The 8,715-nt window shown below is 36.6% G+C and overlaps 1 non-coding gene across 1 annotated transcript; it reads right to left on the bottom strand.

Annotated features, from left to right (window-relative positions):
• Positions 1 to 8,470: 8,470 nt before the first annotated feature.
• On the bottom strand, positions 8,471 to 8,578 carry LOC127739844 (small nucleolar RNA R71). Its single transcript, XR_008000586.1, has one exon. It is a non-coding gene; the product is annotated as a small nucleolar RNA R71 (small nucleolar RNA).
• Positions 8,579 to 8,715: the final 137 nt, after the last annotated feature.

Genomic DNA, 8,715 nt, shown 5'->3' with positions numbered 1-8,715 from the left:
TTAATCCTTGTTGACATCCTAACTAAGATCAATAAAGTAAATATTGATTGCTTCAAACCAATAATCTCTGTGGATTCGACCTTTACTCACGTAAGGTATTACTTGGACGACCCAGTACACTTGCTGGTCAGTTGAACGGAATTGTGCCCACTCATACCAAAAATCCTAAGTTCCACAATCCTACAATAAATATATTAATACTATATTGATGTGATCACAATTTCGTCCACCAGAAAACAATGTAAGCTGAATGGCATATCAACTAATACTTGATGCAAAAGGGAAGTCAAAGCATGAAGAGTATATTGAGCATCAGGATCAAATAAGAATTGACACAAGCAAGATTAGTGATAAGCATGATAGCAGTTGGTCCCATCCTAACTCAATGATGATGAAACACAAAACAAAGGATAATGAGTTAGGAAGGACTAAAGCACTAATCTTGGGTGTAGAACAAATATTACACTTAATGTGAAACAAGTCTCAAAGCACCAAGATAATGCAAGAGATTCTCAACAATCAAGTATAAGAATTCAACACCATTATTAAAATGAGACTTAGAAAAAAAATGAAAGCTAGCTATAAAAACAAAATTAAAATGGAAAGAGTAGAAGTATGTGAATGCGATAAACAAAAGAAAATGGAAGCAGAGAAAAAAAACTCTTTTTTTACTGGCGCAGACGCGTCATGTACGCGTGCGCGCCGATGTGCATATCGGCCGAAGGACGCGTACGCGCCAGGTGCGCGCACGCGTGCATTGAGTCAGGCGGAGGCATAGTGTTGCCCCAAAAGTAGCACAAATCTCGGGTAAAAGTACCAGGAGTGTAGATCGTGCAATCGACGCGCGCGCGCATAGCATGCACGTGCGTGCATTGCGAATTTGGCTTTATGGACGCGTACGCACCAGGTGCGCGCACGTGTGCATTGGTTTGTGCCTTAGGCCCAATGTTCGCACAGTGCAGGCCTAACTCTCGGATTTTTTGGATGGGGGTGAAATTTTTGCATCCATGCGTACATGTCATGTACGCGTGTGCATGGACGGTCGAAAATGTTTAGGCACACGTACGCGCACTTTACGCGTACGCGTGGATAGTGCTCTGTTTTTCAAAAATTTTTCCAAGTTCTTGCACCAAACCAAGCCTTCCAAACCTCCAAACAGCTACCAAAACACTCTAAAACCTTATTTAACATACTATACTACTAATTAAACTAAACAAAATATGAAATCAAGCTAATTTCTACCAATATTTACAAAAGAGAAAATGAAAAGAGTTTACTATGGTGGGTTGTCTCCCACCTAGCACTTTTGTTTATTGTCCTTAAGTTGGACTTATGGGGAGCTCCTCATCAAGGTGGTTTGTGCTTGAAGCTATCTTTGAACATCCACCAAGGCTTGGTTCTCCAATAAGCTCCATTCTTCAAATTTAATATCTTCAAGCCTTGATGGAGTTCTCCACAAGCTTGGGGCTCCCAAAGTTGATCCTCTTCTTGTAATCCGGGATCCCACACTCTATTTTCACACCCGTCTTGAAGTTGATTCTCATTATTAATCCATCCGGGTGGTAAGCAAGATGAATTCTCAATAGAGTGACCAAACATCCTTCTAGACCTATGCAATCTAGCTCTACACCAACTCTTGCCATTAAGCCTTGGGCATGCAACCATCATGATCTTTGATTTATATTGCCAATCACTAACAATCTCATTTTTGCTCTTAAAGCCACAAATATATCTAAGTTGACCATCCATTTCAAGCAAACCATATTCAAGGAGAATAATAAAGCTCAAGTATAAGGAATTTACCCACTTGAATGAAAGGATGAATGGTGATGGCTTGGGGAGAGGTGTCTCCAATGTCCTTGCAAGTTCTACTCCCTTGTGTTTTTCCTTATCAATCTCCACCTCTTCATAAACTATTTCGCCTTCAATCCTTTGTTCAATAATTTCATCTAACTCTTCTCCATCACTCAAGTCATATATGGGAGGTTGAGAGAAATCTACCTCCACATTGCTTCCTATCTCATTAGGAGAAGGTTCTTCAAACTCAATGGATTCACCACCAAGAAGGTTGGATGCATGATCTTCATCACAAAGGGAACTCAACTCTTGCTTCATTCCCTCTAAGTATTCATTCAAAATTTGTTTTAGAGGTTGCGCACATTCCTCCTCAACATCAAATTCAATCTTCTTGGGAGGGCTCTCTTCAATTCTAGGTTCCAATGGCAGTTCCGCATCTCCTATGTCTTCCACCACTTCTTCCTCTTCTTCAATGATCATAGGCTCCTCCAATTGCTCTAATACAAAATAACACTCCTCCTTCTCCACCGGAGTTTCCAATCTCTCCTTTATGCTATGCTTTTCAATTAATTCTCCACATGCGACCATGGGAGTGCTTTGAGTGCTCAAGCATTGGGAGGCTAAAATGCTCACTACCTTGGTCAAGGTAGCCAAAAATTCTAGTGTCTCCCTTTGCATTTTCCCTTGCCCTTGAAGTATAAGACTAAGGATTTCATCCATTGAGGGTTGGGGTGGATAAGAGGGTTCATTGTCTTGGAGAGAGGGTTCATAATAGGAAGGTGATTCTTCTTGGTAAGGGTGTGGCGGTGGTGGTTCTTGAGAGTATTGAAGTTGGAATGGTGGTGGTTCTATGTATGGCTTACATGGCTCAAAAAGTGGTTGGTTAGGTGGATATGGGTCAAGGTCATATGGAGGTGTTTGGTGAAAAGAGGCTTGTGAGTGTGGTTGAGGTTCATGTTGAGGATATGATTCATAGGCATATGGTGGTGGTTCTTGAAAGTCAAAAGGAGATTCACCATAGCCATTGGATTGGTATACATCATAGAATGGCTCTTCTTCATAGTGCATTGGTGGAGGTTGTTGCCATGAGGATTGATCATATGCATATGGCTCCTCCCACCTTTGGTCATCCCATCCTTGATACACATTTTCATTGAAGTTCTCATTACCTACAATATAGTTGTAATCACACTCATAGCCAAAGTGATAATTCATAATGGAAAGAGAAAACAAAAATCAAAAGATAATAGAAAAAAGAGAGAAACAAAATTCTACAACTAGCAAATAAAGCAAAAAGCAAGATATTCACACCATTCACATATGTACAATAACCAATAACATAACACCATTGCAATTCCCCGGCAACGACACCATTTTGATGAGTGAAAATTTGACGGTTTAGAATTTCTCAAATGAAGTCTCGTTGTAAAGTATAGTTTCTAAACCAACAATAATACTTTCATGCAAAAATTTGTTTGTCACTAGTACAAACCCCTAAATTTATAAACCGAAGTATTGAACCTCGGGTCGTTCTCCCTAGGAATTACAATAAAGTGTTCTTGTTATTAGTTATGAGATGTATTTTGGGGTTTTTGAGATAATAGACAAGAAATGTAATTTGCAAAAGAAATAAACTAACAACTAACAAAACTCTTGGCAAGGTATGAGAACTAGAAATCCTATCCTAGTTATCCTTATCAATTGTGATGAGAATTGTGTATTGCTCCCGCTTAGTTAACCTCTAACCATGGAGGAAAGTCAAGTGGATGAATTAACTTGGTTCCACAAGTCCTAGCCAACTTCCAAGGAAAGACTAGCTTTAGTGGCATCCAAATCAATTAGAAACTTCTAATTATCAATCAACAAAGGAATTAGATAACTCAAGTGTCACTAATTACTCAACCAAAGCCAAGAGGAACAAAATCTAACTAATAGCTAGAAGAGACATTTCATCAAACACATAAAAGGCAATAAAAGTAAACAACATGAATTGCAAGAATTAAAGAGAGATCTAACTACAATGGCAAGAGATCAATAATAGAAAAGCAAAACAATTGTGAAACAACAAAGAACTTACCAATTGCATTGAAGAAGAAATGTAGATCTACAAAAGAAAGTTCATAAATTACAACTAACAATACAAAGGAATTACAAGAGAATTAGAATGCTACAACTACAATAGAACAATTAAGGAAGGAAAAGGAAAATTAAGAGAGAAGAAGAAGAAGTAGATCTAGATCTAAAACCTAATCCTAATCCTAGAGAGAAGTGAGAGCTTCTCTCTCTAAAACTAACTTTCCCTGTAAAACTAAACTAAACTAAACTAATGGTAACTAGGTGCCTCATTCCTCTTCAATCCTTGGCTTAAATAGCATCAGAAATGAGTTGGATTGGGCCCACAAGGCTTCTAAAATTGCTGGCCACGAGTTGGATTAAGTGGATCATGTGCCACCATCGGCGCATCCGTGTACCGTGCGCGTGCGTGCCTATATACGCGATGCAACTATGGCAAAGCTTATATCATTTCGAAGCCCCAAATGTTAGCTTTCCAACGCAACTAAAACTACATCATTTGGACATTTGTAGCTCAAGTTATGATCGATTAAGCGCGAAGAGGTCGGCTTGACAGCTTTTGCGATTCCTTCATTTCTTCATGAGTTCTCCATTTCTACATTCTTTTCCTTCATTCCCTTGATCCAATCCTTGCCTCCTAAATCTGAAATCACTTAAAAAACATATCAAGGCATCTAATGGAATCATGGTTGATGAGCGGATAATTTGTACGCTTTTTGGCATTGTTTTTAGGTAGTTTTTAGCAGGATCTAGCTACTTTTAGGGATGTTTTTATTAGTTTTTATGCTAAATTCACATTTCTGGACTTTACTAATGAGTTTGTGTGTTTTTCTATAATTTCAGGTAATTTCTGGCTGAAATTGAGGGACCTGAGCAAAACTCTGATAAAAGGCTGACAAAGGACTGTTGATGTTGTTGGATTCTGACCTCCTTGCACTCGAAATGGATTTTCTGGAGCTACATAACTCCAAATGCCGCGCTCTCAATGGAGTTGAAAAGTAGACATCCAGAGCTTTCCAGAAATATATAATAATCCTTAGTTTATTCGAGATTAGATGACGTAAACTGGCGCTCAACGCCAGTTCTATGCTGCATTCTGGAGTCAAACGCCAGAAACACGTCACGAACCAGAGTTGAACGCCAAAAACACGTTACAACTTGGCGTTCAACTCCAAAAGAAGCCTCCGCACGTGTAAAGCTCAATCTCAGCCCAAGCACACACCAAGTGGGCCTCGGAAGTGGATTTATGCATTAATTACCTATTTCTGTAAACCCTAGTTGCTAGTCTAGTATAAATAGGACATTTTATTATTGTATTAGACATCCTGGATTGTATTTTTGATCCTGTGATCACGTTTTGGGGGCTGGCCATTCGGCCATGCGTGAACCTTCATCACTTATGTATTTTCAACGGTGGAGTTTCTACACACCATAGATTAAGGGTGTGGAGCTCTGCTGTACCTCGAGTTTCAATGCAATTACTACTATTCTCTATTCAATTCAGTTTATTCCTTTTCTAAGATATTTGTTGCACTTCACCATGATGAATGTGATGATCTGTGACACTCATCATCATTCTCACCTATGAACGCGTGACTGACAACCACCTCCGTTCTACCTTAGACCGAGCGCATATCTCTTGGATTTCTTAATCAGAATCTTCGTGGTATAAGCTAGAATTGATGGCAGCATTCATGAGAATCCAGAAATTCTAAACCTTGTCTGTGGTATTCTGAGTAGGATTCAGGGATTGAATGACTGTGAGAATTGATGGCGGCATTCATGAGAATCCAGAAAGTCTAAACCTTGTCTGTGGTATTCCGAGTAGGATTCAGGGATTGAATGGCTGTGATGGACCATTTTCACTGAGAGGATGGGATGTAGCCATTGACAACGGTGATGCCCTACATATAGCTTGCCATGGAAAGGAGTACGAAGGATTGGATAAAGGCAGTAGGAAAGCAGAGATTCAGAAGGAGCACAACATCTTCATACGCCTATCTGAAATTCCATCCGATGATCTACATAAGTATCTTTATCTTTATTTTATGTTTTATTTATTATTATTTTCGAAAACTAATATAACCATTTATTATCCGCCTAACTGAGATTTACAAGATGACCATAGCTTGCTTCATAGCAACAATCTCCATGGGATCGACCCTTACTCACGTAAAGTTTATTACTTGGACGACCCAGTGCACTTGCTGGTCAGTTGTGCGAAGTTGTGAAGTTATGTTTGGACCATGGTATCATGCACCAAGTTTTTGGCACCATTACCAGGGAGAGAATGAACATGAATGCCATTATCAGAAATCACAATTTTGCCTATCAAGTTTTTGGCGCCGTTGCCAGGGATTGTTCAAGTTTGGACAACTGACGGTTTATCTTGTTGCTCAGATTAGGTAATTTTCTTTTTTGTTTTATTTTCAAAAATTTTTCAAAAATCTTTCAAAAATTTATCACCTGTTTTCGAAAATTTTCAGAGTTTTTAATTAATTCTAGAGTTTCATGTAACATGTTGAAGCCTGGTTGGCTGTAAAGTCATGTCTAATTCCTGGACCGGAGCTTTAGACTAACATTATATGATTCCTGGATTTTTGATTGAGGACTTTGGATTCATTACTTCCTTTTTCCAAAAATATGTTTTGGAAAAATATAAAATAAAATCCAAAAAAATTATAAAATCGAAAAAAATTCAAAAATATTTGTGTGTTTCTTGTTTGAGTATAGTGTCAATTTTTAAGTTGGGTGTCAAATGCATGTTTTTAAAAATTATGTATTTTTCGAAATTTTCATGCATGGTGTTCTTCATGATCTTCAAGTTATTCTTGATAAGTCTTCTTGTTTGATCTTTAAGTTTTCTTGTTTTGTGTCTTTTGTTGTTTTTCATATGCATTTTTTCATTCGTAGTGTCTAAGCATTAAAGATTTCTAAGTTTGGTGTCTTGCATGTTTTTCTTTTCTTGAAATTTTTTCAAAAATAGGTCTTGATGTTCATCTTGATCTTCAAAGTGTTCTTGGTGTTCATCTTGACATTCATAGTGTTCTTGCATGCATCATGTGTTTTGATTCATAATTTTCATGTTGTGAGTCATTTTTATGTTTTTCTCTCTCATCATTAAAAATTCAAAAAAAATATCTTTTCCTTATTTTGCTCATAATTTTCAAAAATTTGAGTTGACTTAGTCAAAAATTTTTAAAACTTTATTATTTCTTATAAGTTAAGTCAAATTTTCAATTTTAAAAATCCTATCTTTTCAAAACTTTTTCAAAAATCAAATCTTTTTCATTTTTCTTACTATTTTTCGAAAATTTTTAATTTGAATTTTAAAATCTTTTTCTTGTCTTTAATTCATGATTTTCAAAGGCTTTACTAACAATTAATGTGATTGATTCAAAAATTTGAAGTTTGTTACTTTCTTATTAAGAAAGGTTCAATCTTTAAATTCTAGAATCATATCTTTTAGTTTCTTGTTAGTCAAGTAATCAATTTTGATTTTAAAAATCAAATCTTTTTCAAAATATTTTTTCCATCATGTCTTTTTAATTAAATCTTTTTCAATCATATCTTTTTGTCTTTTTCAAAAATTTGACTTCAAAATATCTTTTCTAACTTCGTATCTTTTCAAAATTGAATTTCAAATCTTTTTCAACTAACTAGTTGACTTTTTTGTTTGTTTTAACTATATCTTATATTTTTCAAAACCACCTAACTACTTTCCTCTCTCTAATTTTCGAAAATTACCTCCCTCTTTTTCAAAATTCTTTTAATTAACTAATTGTTTTAAATTTAAATTTTAATTTTAATTCTTCTTTTAATTTTCGAAAATCACTAACACTTTTTCAAAATTAATTTTCGAATTCTCTCCCTCTCATCTCCTTCTATTTATTTATTTATTTACTAACACTTCTCTTCATCTCAAAGAATCTGAACCTATCTTCACTCTTGTGTTTGGATTCTTACCTTTTCCTTCTTCTATTCCCTTCTTCATCTATTAATATAAAGGAATCTCTCTACTGTGGTAAAGAGGATCCCTATTATTATTTTCTGTTCCCTTCTTTTTCATATGAGCAGGAGCAAGGACAAGAATATTCTTGTTGAAGTAGATCCTGAACCTGAAAGGACTCTGAAGAGGAAACTAAGAGAAGCTAAATTACAACAATCCAAAGACAACCTTACAGAAATTTTCAAAAAGGAAGAAGAGATGGCAGCCGAAAATAATAATGCAAGGAGGATGCTTGGTGATTATACCACACCTACTTCCAAGTTTGATGGAAGAAGCATCTCAATCCCTACCGTTGGAGCAAACAATTTTGAGCTGAAACCTCAACTAGTTGCTCTAATGCAATAGAACTGCAAGTTTCATGGACTTCCATCAGAAGATCCCTACCAGTTTTTAACTAAGTTCTTGCAGATATGTGAGACTGTTAAGACTAATGGAGTAGATCCTGAGGTCTACAGGCTCATGCTTTTCCCTTTTGCTGTAAGAGACAGAGCTAGAACATGGTTGGACTCACAGCCTAAAGATAGCCTGGACTCATGGGATAAGTTGGTCGCGGTCTTCTTGGCTAAGTTCTTTCCTCCTCAAAAGCTAAGCAAGCTTAGAGTGGATGTTCAGACTTTCAAACAAAAAGATGGTGAATTCCTCTATGAAGCTTGGGAAAGATACAATCAGATGACCAAAAGGTGTCCTTCTGACATGCTTTCAGAGTGGACTATTCTGGATATATTCTATTATGGTCTATCTGAGTTCTCTAAGATGTCACTGGACCATTTTGCAGGTGGATCCATTCACCTAAAGAAAACGCCTACAGAAGCTCAAGAACTTATTGACATGGTTGT

This window comes from Arachis duranensis, chromosome 6 (genome assembly GCF_000817695.3).
Source record: "Arachis duranensis cultivar V14167 chromosome 6, aradu.V14167.gnm2.J7QH, whole genome shotgun sequence".
NCBI classification, from domain to species: domain Eukaryota; kingdom Viridiplantae; phylum Streptophyta; class Magnoliopsida; order Fabales; family Fabaceae; genus Arachis; species Arachis duranensis.
The sequence above is the reverse complement of the archived record's forward strand: the minus strand, read 5'-3'. Positions and strand labels throughout refer to the sequence as shown.